The sequence below is a fragment of the Cimex lectularius genome, unplaced genomic scaffold (genome assembly GCF_000648675.2).
Source record: "Cimex lectularius strain Harlan isolate CLEC.00 unplaced genomic scaffold, Clec_2.1 scaffold70, whole genome shotgun sequence".
NCBI classification, from domain to species: domain Eukaryota; kingdom Metazoa; phylum Arthropoda; class Insecta; order Hemiptera; family Cimicidae; genus Cimex; species Cimex lectularius.
This window is the reverse complement of record NW_019392651.1, coordinates 906,082-922,354: the sequence shown is the minus strand read 5'-3', so window position 1 is coordinate 922,354 and position 16,273 is coordinate 906,082. Positions and strand designations below refer to the sequence as shown.

General features: G+C 33.9%; 1 protein-coding gene across 17 annotated transcripts in view; it reads left to right on the top strand.

The window, feature by feature from the left end:
* Positions 1–16,273, top strand: part of LOC106667682 (CUGBP Elav-like family member 1) — a 661,474-nt gene that overhangs the window by 206,355 nt on the left and 438,846 nt on the right. The window lies entirely within an intron of this gene.

The window sequence follows — 16,273 nt, the reverse complement described above, 5'->3', positions numbered from 1 at the left end:
AGATGTACATCTGTATCTACTTCAACTTTCCAAAAATTATTTGTAATTGTATGGTAATTAATTAATTATTAGTAATCATTACAAATGAAGAACGACATAAAGTAAAAGTCATTTATGAGGGTTTTAATTAAAAGCATTTTTTAATTGGAAGATAATGCGTCAAAGGGTACCGTCCAATGATTTTAGATTTAAAGGTATTTAGTTTAACGCGCCATTTTTTGAATCACTGGTTTAAAGAGAACAGGTGAGCCTTCCGGTGAGGTTTCTGTGAGCTGTGGGATTGGGATAAGTTGATCATATGACTATGAGAATATGTAAGAGTAGTAGTGCAAGAAGACACTAATTTTGTTTGGAAAGACGACTAGACCAAATTTTGAGAAACGCTACTGAAGTAAGAGTAACCAACATTGTTTTGTTTTTTGTCATTGAGCCGTTTATTTTTATTTTCCTCAATTCATCATCATACGTCGAAAGTGACATTAAAGAAATTGCGAAGGGTTGCTTGGTGAATTTTTGCTTAGCTACCATACTCTTCGAAGTTGTGGCTGTCGGATTACCGTTTTGGCTGTGACAGTGAAAAGAAAACAATTTCAAATTGAATAGGGCCCGAAATGCGTACCTGACAACGTAAAATTAAACGCTTTTGATAATTGAAACATCTAATATTTACACAACCGATTTTTGGAACATTTTTATTATAACTTATTAATAATTAAGATAAAAATTTTAAATTCTTTAAAAATATAATTTTTTTCGCGTATAATAAAACTTGCAATTTTGATGTTTGATGTCGCACTGTTTTTTGGTACGTAAAACTTTTTCTGTTTTTTACATGACGGTAAAATGGAAGCTCACTGGTCGACCCGAGTCTGTTAATTATGAAACATTCGGAACATGTGACGGGGGTGTCCAACAAACGTTAACACTGGTGGAAGGAAGATTAAAATTTCAATATCCATGAATTCCTCCGACCGGGAGCCAATCAATGGTAAGGGCGTTGAAAACCGCGAATTAAGCTCATCTTTCCACAAATGAACGTAGGTAGAAAAAATATTAATTATTATTTATCACACTTTCCCATTAGTTTAAATCAAACATTTATTTTTTTACCATCCGACATTGGCAATTTATTATATTTAGCTCTATTGATGATACCAAACCAATACATTTCATTTTCCGTTCCAAAGCTGTTTAATCATATATATGATCAAAAATGGCAATTAAAATATATTTGTAATTTTATTAAGCCGTTGAAGCTTTCGAATACAATTATAATTTATGGAAATATTACAAAATTGCGTTAAGTTGATTTTATAAAGCATATTACCATTACAATTCTATGCTTTATAAGCCTCGTGTGCTTAATGTTTGATTAATTTGTTTTTGTGTTTTCAATATATTTTATTTGGGATAATTCTCTTGCAAATTGTTGATAATGCATGTTGTATTAATTTAAACATGCCCGCAGTCATAATATATCGATGTTTAACGATGCCAATCTGTAAATCATGTTTTTCTAATTAAAATGTAATTTATTTTATATAAAAACTATAAACAAGCTAAAAAAATGGTTTAAAAAACTTGGACTTTCGCACTTTTTCACAAGTTGTAAAATATTATCTGATCTTTTTGATCTGAACGGGTATATTATCCTATTACCTTATGACTTGTTTATTTTTAAACTAAAACGTTTCAGAAATTACAATTATTGGTAGGATTACGGAGAAGATGTAATAAATAGTAATTAAAGCAATTTACAGAAAATTTAAGAATATCGTAATCGTAATATATTTGCTTTGATCTATTGCATTAAGTGTATTATTAACTTCGCTTGTATGAAATGAATGCTTACATATTATAATTTAACGTTTAATTAAAATGACATAAGTTGCTAAAATTGTAAATTGTGCTTGGGTTGCTGTAAAATTATTATTGCAGGTTTTGAAAATTTGTTTTATTTTCGCAGGTGCTTATGTAAACAAAGCCAAATTCTCAAATATAAATTATGGATTATAATAAATACTTGTAACTGTTCATTTTTGTACAAAACATTTAGTTTATACTGAATTGTATAAGAGTGAGTACTTGCGACATTAAATATGTCCAATCTAGATTTTCGCCAAATTTATTTGTACGATTTAAACTTGGGCGAAATGCGGCCCAAACCGCGCATAACATCAATACAGTTTGGGGAGGTGGTAGGGAAGCTTTAGCGAACGCACAGTCCAGCGATTTTCATCTCTGAGATTTCGATCTCGAAGCCAGGGAAGGGAACAGAGAATAAACCTGGCCTTCCGTTGTGGACTACGACGAAGAAAATTCACCTAAGACAACACGGGACATTGCGGAAGAGCTTAGTGTTGTCCACTCAACCGTTGTTTGCCATCCAATTGACAAGATGCATGGGTAACCGCAACATGTACCCGCCAAGCCACATGTCGCAATGCCAACCCTGCGTAACCTTAAGGACATAGGATATGAAACCTTACCGCACTCTCCATATCCAACTTTTTTAAACATTTTATCACTTCTTGAGGGATAAGATTTTTATATAACGCGGTGAAACCGAAAATACCTTCGAAGACTTTATTGTATTTCCAAATAACGACTTTTATATCAACGGAATAAAAGCGGTTATTACAAGTTGGCAAAGATGTATAGATTGTGATGGAAAATATTTCGTATAAATTTTCTTTATTTTATAAAAAGTAAAGATAGTTTTGACTGCATTTTCAAAACCTGCATTATTTTTGCACCATCTCTATTGTTGGTTTCACAAATTTTCTTACAAAAATCATTAAGAAAACAGTTTAAAAATTTGTAAACGCTTACTTACTTTTGAAATTATTTTATTTAAGTAATCCATTAATTTAAAAATGGTAATATTACTTATAAATGGATTGAAAGTAATTTGAGTGCATTAATTGCATGTTATTTGCATTAATGAATAGGGCTATAATATTTTTTCAATGGCATAATTATCAATGAGAAAAAATCGACTCAATTAATCGTTGATGCGATATTTGTGTTGAAATGGCCGTTTGTGCATGTCATGGCTGAGTCACCAGAAGAGCGGTGTAGAATGGCCGTGGTCCCCCAAACAGAAAATAAAATATAATTTGTCTTGGTTGCTCGCGCACGGGATTTATGAGGGCAATTTGTTTACACCGAAGAGAGGCAAGTCCTATTTTTACATAGCGGTATCACGTGGCACACGAGGAAACACTATAGGTGAAGAAAGTCACATAATAAATACAGGACGAAACCAACCGTGGGATTCTCGCTTTATTCAATCGACTGCCAATTTTTAATAGCCCCGCCTGGCCCCATTCAAAATTAACCTCTCAATTACATCGAGGAATATTGAACCTATACCGTAAAATCTAATAAATGGCAAACTAATTTGCCCGCTGTTAGACCCTGATGTAGAACCCAACCCCTACATACCCTATTTCATCCCTTAAAACACCCATTAAAGCTTTTATTTAAAACGCACTCAAAGATAAATAACAATCAAACGACAGATAAACTAATGAAATAAACACTAAAAACTAAGGTATCAGGTATACGTTACTCTATTCTAGTACTATTCTACAACATTATGCTATTCTAGAATCTGATACCTTAATATTTATGTTTTTAATTTTTATTACATGTGGGGGGGGGGTCGATGGCCGCAACGATTTATGCGTTGGCACGGCGCTCATCACTGTAAGGTAAAGTTCCGGGTTCGAATCCAGCGGCCTTGCATTCCAAACCGACATATTTACAAATGTGCTTTTTTTCAAAACAGCCCGAGGGTTCATATAACCTCGCAGTTGAAATACGTAACGAGTAATGGATTAGTGAGAAATCGCTCGCTTCATTCATATTTGAACACACCATTCTTTCTACCACTTATTGTTTTCAAACTGGCTTTCATTTATCGAGCAATGTTAAATTGTTTTTCTAAGCAAGAGAGAGAAAGAAAGATAGTGGGAGAGAGGGAGAGAGAGAGAGAGAGAGAGAGAGAGAGAGAGAGAGAGAGAGAGAGAGACAGACAGACAGACAGACATACAGACAGATAGAGCGAGATTGAGAGAGAAAGAGAGGGCTGAGAAAGGAAGAGAGAGAGAGAGAGAGAGAGAGAGAAAGAGAGAGAAAGAGAGAGAGAGAGAGAGAGAGAGATAGATAGATAGATAGATAGAGAGAGAGAGAGAGACAGACAGACAGATAGAGTAAGATTGAGAAAGAAAGAGAGTGGGTTACAAAGGAAGAGAGAGAGATAGATAGATATAGAAAGATAGATAGATAGATAGAGAGAGAGAAAGAAAGAGAGAGAGATAGATAGAGAGAGAGAGAGAGAGAGAGAGAGAGAGAGAGAGAAAGCGAGGGGGAGAGAAAGAGAGAGAGAGAAAGAAATCGAGAGGAGAGAAAGAGAGACAGAGAAAAAGAGAAAGAAAGCGAGGGGGAGAGAAAGAGAGAGACAGAAAGAGAGAAAGAGAAGGATTGAGAGAGAGGAATTGCAGCCATTTTTACATGTACCATGTGGCTTATCTCTACCAGACATAAAAATCTGTTTTTCATTGGTTTTCATCGGATGCCATTTACGCACCCTTTTGTTTATGTAGTTGTTGTATTTTTATGAATTTACCAAACATTTCCCATTTGGATGTAATAGTGATTTTAGTATTTCTGCTTTTAGTATTTTCGACCTATTTCGCACGAATAAAAATAAGGGTAAAACTACTTCAAATATTCAGCATTCGTTATCGTCAGTGCTAGTAAAAACGTTATTACTAGAAATGGAGTTTGGAATTTACCTTTCGAGAGCCCATAGTTTTCTTGTAGGGGCCTAAGTTTAGATAAGCCGAATGAGGGAGGTTTATCCAGGATCTATATTCCCGGTTTAAACTTATTCAAGCCCCGCCCAACTTTACGCCCAGAGGAGAGGGTGGCAAATTTGAATTGAAACCAAAGCGGACGTTTTTGTCGCAAAAGTAAATATAGTTAGGCAGAGGGCCAAACATTATTAAGACCCACACCAACCGGTTGTTTTATCTTTATATTCTAGCATTTGAATATCGACCCTTGACCCACGCGGTAATTACATTCCCTTTTTTCTTCTATATCGTGACTTTTCAAAAACAAAATAAATAATGAATGTGCTGAAAACATCGCGTAAAGTATTTCGTTAATTCATAATGGCCGGTTGAGGAAGTACGCAATCTGTTGAAACACAAATTTCACCCCTTCTTTAAAACACGGGATAAGCAGTTTAAAAGTTTAAATTGTATCTTCAATTCAATATTAAAACCAAATTATCTTGGAGAGCAACCCTCTTTAATGAAGTGAATTAATTTTAGTGTCGTGATTTCACTCCTTGTGTTGCCACGTGGTAAATCACATTGAATGCTCTCCTCGTCATCGCGGCCATAAATTAGCCTTTATGCCCGTTTTTGTCGCCATTTATTAACTTAACCAGCTTGTTTTTTGATCACGCATTAAGAAAAAACTTCATCTACGAACGTATTAATGGAACAATGGAAAAACCTTTTGTTTTAGGGGTTAGCTAAGAGTTTTATCTTTATTTATAACGTATGATTTCGACTATTGCACTCTTTACCATTTGTGAACTAAAAGATTAACAAAACATGATATTTGTTGTAACCAAATCAATGATATAATATTTTATTGATCCATATATGTTGAGCGGTTATAATCGACCATATTAATTATTCTTTTTTCATTTCAGACCTTAGATACAAAACAGGAATAATTAATTGAAATAATATTTTATATATGGAATTATCTTTCAATGATGTATATATTGTAGTAAAATTATAGAAATAACATAGTAATTTTTTTCCAAGCCAGTTCGGTATTTACAAAATGCACTGAGAAGCAAAAGAAGTGCCACTCTTAGTATTATTAATTATCTCTTAAACAATTCTCCGTTGATTTCCTTACAACAGTATTTGGTTCGTTTTAAAGGCAATAGGTAAATAAAAAATATATAAAATCTTCCACTTTTGTTTACAGTTGGATTTTATAAATAAATTTTAGTCATCTAATCTTAAATAGCCATTCTCTTCTTTGTCGGTTTTTCTGTAAAGCTTCTCCCTAACAATTATTTGGAGATCGAGTGGTGCAGTCTGGTGAGACATAGGCTAGGAAAATCATTTCGTGCCAACGTTTCGATCATTATTGAGATCATCTTCAGGGCTCTTGTGTCTTGTGTCTTGTCTTGTGTCCGAAGGGTCTTCCATCGCTATCAAGATACTGTAGGTTACTTAAGAAGTCACGATCAGGTCGCCTTCATGTCACATCTCAGAGGGAGTTTTATTGTTTCGAATGTGCTCCGTTATCGATACTATACCGATAATGAGATCAACGACTTCAACATGTAAGAGATGTTAATGTCAGTTTACACACTGTAAAGTGAAGACTTTCAGAAGCTGGATTACAAGCGAGAAGGCCTGTCACTGGTCGAGAACTTCTGATCAGGAACAGAAAAGCTTGGTTAAGTTTCGCAAAAAATCAGATCAATTGGTCTGAGCAAGATTGGACTAAATTATTGTTTTCGGATGAGTCAATTTTTTGTTTGAAATCTCCTGACGCCCAAGAGAAGGTTTGGAGAAGACGAGAGCGCGATATATCCCCGCAACATTTTCACTCCGGAAAAGCTAAGTTGTGTTACGGTTTGGGCAGGGTTTTGTATGGAACGTCGCACAAACTTGATCTTCAGCAAGGGTGCCATGACGTCTGCGCGATATATTGAAGATGTGTTATCATAAGTTGTTACTTATATGTCACTAATTTGCGACGGTTTTATTTTTATGCATGATAATACAAGGCCACATACAGTTAGGATCGTTGATGACTACTTAGAACGTGCTTGAATTCAATATTTGGAGTGGCCAATATGAAGTTCCGACTTAAACCCTATAGAACACCTTTGGGGCGAGTTGTCAAAGTGGTTAAAAAGTCGCCCAGTGCCAGAAAATTTGGAATTAAGAAGTTGTGGAGTTTTGTTGGAGGAGTATGAAATTCCATAACGGTACACTTAAAACCTCATAAAATCGATGCCTCCTCGAATGTAAGCGGAGATCAACGCAAGAGGAAGAAATACTCCGTACTGAATTAATTTTTCTTCATTGTTTCCATTTCAACATTTTTGGCTTTTAATTTTTTATGTAGCTATATCTTATATTTTATTATAATATCCCGTAAACAACAAAAAATATAAATTATAACGATTGCAACTAAACTCCCCGTCAAAAGGCAACACCCATAATTTTCGAGATTTTCTTGGTTTTGACCTTAATCCATACTTTGTTTATATTTATAGTAATATTATTTATTAAATGAGAGATATTAGGGATTAGACACATCATTGTTATTCACTGTTTGCCAACAAACGATGGAATTTTTGTTTATTCATTTCAAATTTCCTTTCAGTCCATATTTATCTTTCGTTTGATTTAAGTCTTTTCTCTTTAGTCTTGTTACAACAATTAAGTGTATTCACAATGAATCGTTTAAGCCACGATGATTCGGTCAGAATCACCGCTTTGTCTGAAAAAGGCAAATCATTTCGTTACATCGCTAATCGCCTTGGGATGAATTATTATTCCGTTTCAAGGACCATAAAAAGGTACAGGGAGACTGGGAATCATGCAGGGCGACCCAGAATCACTAGTCCCACAGATGACCGCTTCATGAAAATGCAAGCAATTCGGAAGCGTAATTCTACAGCTTCTTCCATTAAAAATTCGATCGCTGGTGTTCGCGGGATATCAATCTCGGAGTCAAAGGTTATTAGAAGACTGAGAGAGTCAAACCTCAGCTAAAGAAGGCCAGTGAAAAGTACCGTTCTCACCGCAGAACACCACATAAAAAGATTGAGATTTGCAAGGGAACACCGATGTGAAGGAATGGAAAAAAGTTTTGTTCACTAATGAGACAAGAGTGGCCCTTAACAGTCCAGATGGCCATGAAAGAGTCTGGAGAAGGCCTGGAGAACGGTATAGTCCGTGCTGTACGTTAGAAACTGAGCCATTTGGAGGAGGTTCTATCATGTTCTGCGGCGGCATATCTTGGGAGGCACGTACCGACTTAGTGCCAATCCAAGGAGGGGCCTTGAATGCTTTAAGGTATGTACAAATGATTCTTCAAAATCATATAGCGCCTTTTATGACGTTCATAGGCTCTGAATCGTTGCTCATGCATGATAATGCCCTCACAAGGCAAGATGTGTTTCTGAGTACCTGAACAGCACAGATATCCACACCATTGATTGACCAGCAAGAAGCCCTGACCTTAACCCAATCGAGCACGTTTTGGATTATCTCAAAAGAAAGGTTCGGTCACGAGATCCACCTCCTACTTCCAATGAAATGCTAAAGGCAGCTGTATTGGAGGAGTAGGAAAATCTACTCCAAGATTTCCTTCAATACCTCTTTACGAGTATGCCAAGACGAGTGGAAGCAGTCATTAAAGCCAGAGCGGGCAATACGACTTACTAAATGTAAATTAAAAATTTAAATTGTAATTTAAAAGTTAACATTGTAAAAAAAGAAAATTTTAAAAAGTAAGTTTTCTAACTTTTTTGTTTATTGGTAGAAATATTGTAATTTATTTTAATAAAACTTGTCTATGTTCAGTTTGAAAAATGTTTATTATAGACTTCAGTACCTTTGTTTATTATGAAAAAACAGATGTTTTCGTAAAATTCAAATATTTCAAGTGTGTTGATAAGTGTTGCGAAACTTTTGACGGGGCGTGTATTATGAAAAATGATCAGTTCACTAGTAGAAACCTTAGTACAGCCACTTGGAGAACTGTGTGGTGATTAGTGACAGTTAGTCGATTATTATTCAGAAATCATGAGATGCGGTCTGGTGTGATGTAGATTGAAACGTTGGCACGATAAAGAAAATGTTTTTCTGAAACCTACATCATACCAGACCGCATCTCACGATTTCTGAATAATTTATTTTAATAAAACTTGTTTATATTCAGTTTAAAAATGTTTATTATAGACTTCAGAACCTTTGTTTATTATGAAAAAACAGATGTTTTCGTAAAATTCAAATATTTCAGTTTTGCGATACTTTTGACGGGGAGTGTATTTACTTAAAAAAAAAACTATTTTTGCCTCTCGGTATAGATATTTTTCAAATTTCGTACTTTTATTTTATTATTTAACACATTAGAGTTTCTGACTTATTGGGTATTTAAAGGTTAAACACCACACTGACTTTTAAAATGTAGTTAAAACGGTTAGTCGAACTAAGATTAAACGTTAAAAATACAAACTGGTTGGTAACAACAGCGGACTAAATAAAATAAGCCACATTAACATAATGGGTTTTCCTGAACGGCGATAAAGCCAATTGACACAGCGGAAGAAAACAAACACCGCATTCTTAAAATATAGCGTTACGAATTGCTTATATACACATTCCCGATCTGATCCTTGCATATATCAAGTTCTACAATATTTTCTAAGTCCGCATCGAACTCACAATGCCGTTATAAATTACCTCCACTTTTTCCTATATTTTCTCACATTTATCCTTGTTAAAATATAAATCACTGAGCGTAATATACCACAAACAAGAATGAAACTTGTTTATTATACACAGATTAACTCGGATCGGAATAAAGGACAAAATTCGTGTATCCACTAATAAATAAAATATACGAACGGTTAAGTTAATTTAAAGGTATTAACGATTATGGGAAAAAGGTCGTGCTCTCTGGGTTCGTGGACAGATAGGGATAACCAGGGATATGGAAGCGCGCAAGGGTAGCTAGAAAAATGAAAAAATCGCTGGGCACACAGTTACATCAAATGGGTTAAAATGTTCTAAATCTTTATCAAAACTTGTTAATGATATACCTTTATTATTTAAAATAGTAACAATCGTTCTATAATAACAAAATAATTTAGTCCAATGGAACACAAAGGGTTGTTTTAGTTTTCTAGTTTTTTTTTTAGTTTTTTGTGAGAAAAAAGTGACTTTTGCAAAAACGTGCAAACATTTGGTATTTCCTTAAAATTTAGCCCCGTTGAAATGTTAATGTTGTTAAAGTAAAAACCATAAGCTTAATCCTCGAGAGAGCCTGCAATTACTCCCCTTTTAGATTTGTTTAAATCGCCCTTTCTACCCCTCAGAGTTTCAATCGGCGACCCGGCAAAGTTCAACAGCTCCTCCGTCCGGACCAGCAATTCCAGAAACTCTTTTATCCGCTCCGAACATTAGCGTAAAAGGATTGGACTCGGTAAAATCACACTTTCCGTTTTTATTGTGCTGAATTCTGTGACGAGACAACAAAAAAACATTTTCACTTTTCAAATCAGATGACAATTGAACATAAGACATCAAATCAGAGGATAACAAGAAAACTCGGTACAAAGGCTAATTTAACTTTTTACTTAACAGCTGCCGTGTATTGTATTTAATTAGGCTTCGTAAAAGTTTTAAAACATGACGTGTTGAGGCGAAGGTCGTGGATTCAAATACCACTTGTGACCCTAGCTTTTTCATCTCAACCAAGACCTAAGCTAAAAAGAATAATTAATTAAAGTTTTATTTATATTTTATAATTTTTTCTTTTTCTCCTTTTCTTTCATTGAACTATTTCTATCATAACATATTTCTAATTTATAGATGAAAATTAAAAGAACTCGTATTACTGCGGATTTAACCTGCAATAGAAAGAGTAAGATTAGTTCAATTAATTATAAGGTTTTTAGTTGAGATAAAAAAAGTCAGCGTCACGAGCGGGATTCGAACCCACGATCTTCGGCTAGATACGCCGCTGCTCTACCACATGAGCTATCGTGACCGCGATCCACTTCCCATCTCAACCCCACGTTTTTGAATTTTCCCTCCTTTTTTGCCGTTTTTCAAATGTCGTGTAATCTATTTGATTCTCGGCGACAAATGAAATGGCCACGGAGAGCTTTAGTGAAGGTATATTCATTTAACTTATTAACTTTATTCATTTTAAATTATTAAATTCACTAGTTTTAGTGGTCCGCTTTACCAATAAATATATTTCAATTGATTATAAGGTTTTTACTTGCGTAAAAAAAGTCAGCTTCACGAGCGGGATTCGAACCCACGATCTTCTGCTAGATACGCCACTGCTCTACCACTTGAGCTATCGTGACCTCTCTACCCCTCCTTTTTGAATTTTCCCTCCTTTTTGCCATTTTTCAAACCTTATAACTAATTGAACCATAACCAAAAAACCTACTAATTAATTGAAATATATTAATTGGTCAAGCGGACCACGAAAACTAGTGAATTTAATAAGTGAAATTATTGTTGTATAGCACGGCATACATTGTCTATATTCCCAAGGATGAAAAATACCATTATACAATCTTTAGGATTAAATCTGATACTTACGTAGTTTATTCACTATTTTTCAAGCGGGAATGCCAGAAGAAGTGACTTTACAAAATCGGACTCAGCCCTCACAATTTATCCAGTTCGCGTGCGGCTTAGGGGTGTAAAAGGAAACGCTCTTTAAATTAAAACGCACAACAGAGTCTAAATACATTTCCACGTTATATTTTTGTCCAATTCGTGCAGGCGCCGCGATGTGGTTGAACCGCCGGCCTTTAGGTTGAATTTGCATGTCTCTATGGAAATGATCCCCCCGGAGAATCAACAGCGATCGCCGGAAAATCCAAGGCACAACGATGAAAATAATCGGCTGGATAAATGAATAAGAATCTTGGTTCACTGTGGATTTCTTAGACAATTTTCAAAATAATTCATTCCAGAAAGCTCAGCCAGTGCTTGGGGCGAAATGAAATCCGGAAGAAGAGAATGCTTGAGCTATAAAGAATTCTTAATGTCTAGTCTGCCGACTTAAAGCTACCTCGCCAAATTAAATTTGTATATAAAAATGTATTTTTAATTTCCATACAAGCTCTGCTTCAAGGGTTTGTACGAAGGAGAAATTGCACACTCCCTTCTAACAGAATTTTTAATTACAAAAATTAGTATGGCTTTCATATCAAATACCAAACATATAATATTTTCATGTTTTACAAAGTGTACCCACAAATGATGATGTAACTTAGTAAATTTTCATGTAAGAGCTATTATATTCACATTATTTGATGTAAACTTGGGGAGTCGTTTGCTCGTTTCCAACATTGCAGAAGGCCAATCTTCTCTGGTTCGGTATGTCAAATAACTTTTTCCATTTTGAAATATTCAACGTATCAAGGATATATTAAAATTATAAAGTTATAGGCAGTGAGGAAGGCAGGAATGAAGTAAAATCACAAGACTACATTTGCATTGATAATATACCCCTACAAACTAATTTATTTATTTATTAGCATATGCCCAAAATAAATTAGCTCATTGTACGGCTAAATAGTGCAAATACAAGATAAAGAAGGCAGTTAAGACGACTACGGAACGAAGATCATATTATTCAACCAGAACGAACGGCGATAAAAACCACACATAATTTGGCAAAGTCACCAAAAGACAGGTAACCAGCTACGACATACCACTTGCATTGCTCCCCTGTCACTTTTCCCTAATGTATAAAAGAAATGAGCCTGAGTAAAACAGCACACGACTCAAATCTTGATGAGAATGACTGACATGTTATTACAAAGTAGCTGGGATGACCGGGATGAACCAAAACGACAAATCTTCATGTTTCTTACCCCGTTGAGTTAAAAAGCATTAACTTATGTAAATATCAAGACCATTATGATTATTTCATTGCAACTTTTTATGTATATTGTGTCTCTTTTTCTCGGTGTTTGCTTAAACAAAAGTACCGTTTTTCAAATGTCGTGTAATCTATTTGATTCTCGGCGACAAATGAAATGGCCACGGAGAGCTTTAGTGAATGTATACTTCATTTTTACTTATTAAATTCACTAGTGGGCCGCTTGACCAATTACATATTTCAATTATTTAAGGTTTTTAGTTGAGATAAAAAAATTCAGTGTCTCGAGCGGGATTCGAACCCATAATCTTCGGCTTGATACGACACTCCTGTACCACTTGAGCTATAGTGACCTCGATCCACTCGGACACCAACTTCCAATCTCAACCCCCCCTTTTGAATTTTCCCTCCTTTTTGCCATTTTTCAAATGTCGTGTAATCTATTTGATTCTCGGCGACAAATGAAATGGCCACGGAGAACTTTAGTGAAGGTATACTTCATTTTTACTTATTAAATTCACCTCTTTTAGTGGCCCGCTTGACCAATTAATATCTTTCAATTAATTAAGCTTTTTAGTTGAGATAAAAAAGTCAGTGTCACGAGCCGGATTCGAACCCATGATCTACGGATAGATACGCCACTTGGGCATTAACTTCCCATCTCAACCTCACATTTTTGACATTTTTCAAATGTCCTGTAATCTAATTGATTCTCGGCGACAAATGAAATGGCCACGGAGAAGTTTAGTGAAGGTATACTTCATTTTTACTTATTAAATTCACTAGTTCTCGTGCTCCGCTTGACCAATTAATATCTTTCACTTAATTAAGGTTTTTTTAGCTAAGATAAAAAAGTCACTCTCACAAGCGGGATTCGAACCCATAATCTTCGGCTAGATACGCCGCTGCTCTATCACTTGAGCTATCATGATTTCTATCCACTCTACCTAATTAATTGAAACATATTAATTGGTCAAGCGGAACACGAAAACTAGTGAATTATAAATTAATATGAATTATTTTGATAAATTAAATTAAAATTAATTTGTTCTAAGCCATTTATGTTATAATTACAATAATTTCAGTTGAAATAGCGTGAGATTTTCTATCGGTTGATTGTTTTATTAAAAACAAAATTATTTGCATGTCATTTAAAGCGAATTTAGCCATTAAATTTAGAAAAAAAAGAAAATCTTGTTTGAATGATTTAAAGCAAATTACGATAGAACTAAATTTACAGCAGGTAAACAGCTGGCCTGAGGAGAGAAAAAAGAAAACACGTTACTCTTTTAATTAAAAGGTATGCAATTTAAAAGAGGATAAAAATGCGGAGAATTCATGAGGGGCGTGCGTTGAAAAAACGGTCCCAAGGGGTGTGGCCATTTAAATTCAAAGTGACGACGACCCGGGCTTCATTAAAGTCCACTGGGCTTGAGTGATGGCGTTCCCCGCGAACAGCACTTCCGCCGTTAACAACACGCAGGGAAAATTCGCGAGTGTAACTTTGATTTGACGCCGGTAATTCATCAGGGCTCTTTCACTGCGATTAGGCCCCAGGGAAAGTTTTATTATGAGAAAACGCGCGCCCGGGTCGCTCGGAATAAAAGTCGCCCATTTTACACATTGAATCAAAAATTTAAATATTTCAGCTAATTCATCAAGTGAATTTAATTAAAAAGAAAATAACAATCTAACAGATAACTATTTCAAAGTATTTTGAAAGTATTTCAAAATTCACACTTCTTCAAAGTATTTTATGTAGTGCAGTTTCTTTCTTATGTTCATGATCACTACATAAAATAAAATTCCTTATAGATTAATCGATCAAAAAAACGAACCAATGCCATAAAATTATGTATGCACAAAGTAGAAAATAACACAAGACAGTAGAGTAAACAAGTTTACCAAGACTGAACAAAGTCTTATATATTTATTTCATATTATACTTTGTAGAATTTTTTTAACTTTGAACTTAAAATCTTTGGGACATGTACAATAATTTAAACATATTTAATTTGTCACTAGGCAACTGCAATACACACACAACACGATGGAAGGATTGTCGTTAGGGTATTTACATATGATATTTAATTCGCGTTTTTATTTATTTTATAATCGATAAAGCTCAAACAAGCGTGATATCTCACTCTCATTTTTTATGCTGATAAGTCGTTGAATACGTCATGAAACTGAAACTTTATGATGGTTCACAAAAAAAGAAGAAAAAAAACGAAAAAAAATCAATAGATAACCAAAGGAAAAAAGTGGATACATTGCCTTCTATATTCAAAAATTCAGTTTTAATAATCCCTTCTATATACGGGAACACACACACACACACACACATATATATATTTATATATAATATTATATATGATATATACGATATACGATATTGTATATGTACAAGATATAAGTAATTGATATAAATTGTTCTGAATGTTGAAATAAAAAAAAACATAGTTCCAAATAAAAAATTCTGACAAGTTGTTTTTTGTGTTGGGATTGTTTACAAGATATACATATTTTATTTTTATTTTTTTAGAATTTTTTATTTGCAACTATGTTATTTTTATTTCAACATTCAAAACTATTTATATCGATTACTTAGATCTTGCGTGTGTATATATATATATATATATATATATATATATATATATATTATAAAAATTATAAAACACCCCAAACCAAAACCCAACTTGTCAAAATCGTTTATTTGCAACTATGTTATTTTTATTTCAATTCAAACTTATATCAATTACTTTGCTAACTCGAACAGATATTTTTAGAAAAGTAGAAAAGTAATTAGAAAAGTATTTTACAGTGTATACAATTCAATAAATGAAACTATTACGGGATTCAGTACTGATTTTTGTCTATCGGACTAGAAAAATAAGCCTAATAGCAACCGAGGCATAATGAACATGGAAAAAATACAAAACAATAATGAATAGAAAAGAATGGACTCTAAATATTTAAAATGCAGTGGCCAATACGACGAACGGAATAATGATAATTATGCGTTAAGAAATATTTATATTATAAATAGTATTTGAATGCCGTATGGACGTCAATTAAAAATCTGTAAACGGTTAACAACAGGAAAATAAAGCAACGAGTAATATCCGATCATTTTTATTATCATTAGGAAAAAATAAATCCATAATTTGTACAAAATTATAAAAAATATTGAACAGCTTAATCGCTTTGTTAACAATTAGCTTTTATATTTCTCATTAGAAAAACTCTCTCTCTCTCTCTCTCTCTCTCTCTCTCTCTCTCTCTCTCTCTCTCTCTCTCTCTCTCTCTCTCTCTCTCTCTCTCTCTATTTCTCTTTTACTTTCTATCTGTCTCATTATTAATCTCTTTTCATTTATTCTCTCACGATAATGCTTAATTTAAAAATACAAAATATAATGGACTCCAAATAGTAATATNTATCTATATATATATATATATATATATATATATATATATATATTATAAAAATTATAAAACACCCCAAACCAAAACCCAACTTGTCAAAATCGTTTATTTGCAACTATGTTATTTTTATTTCAATTCAAACTTATAT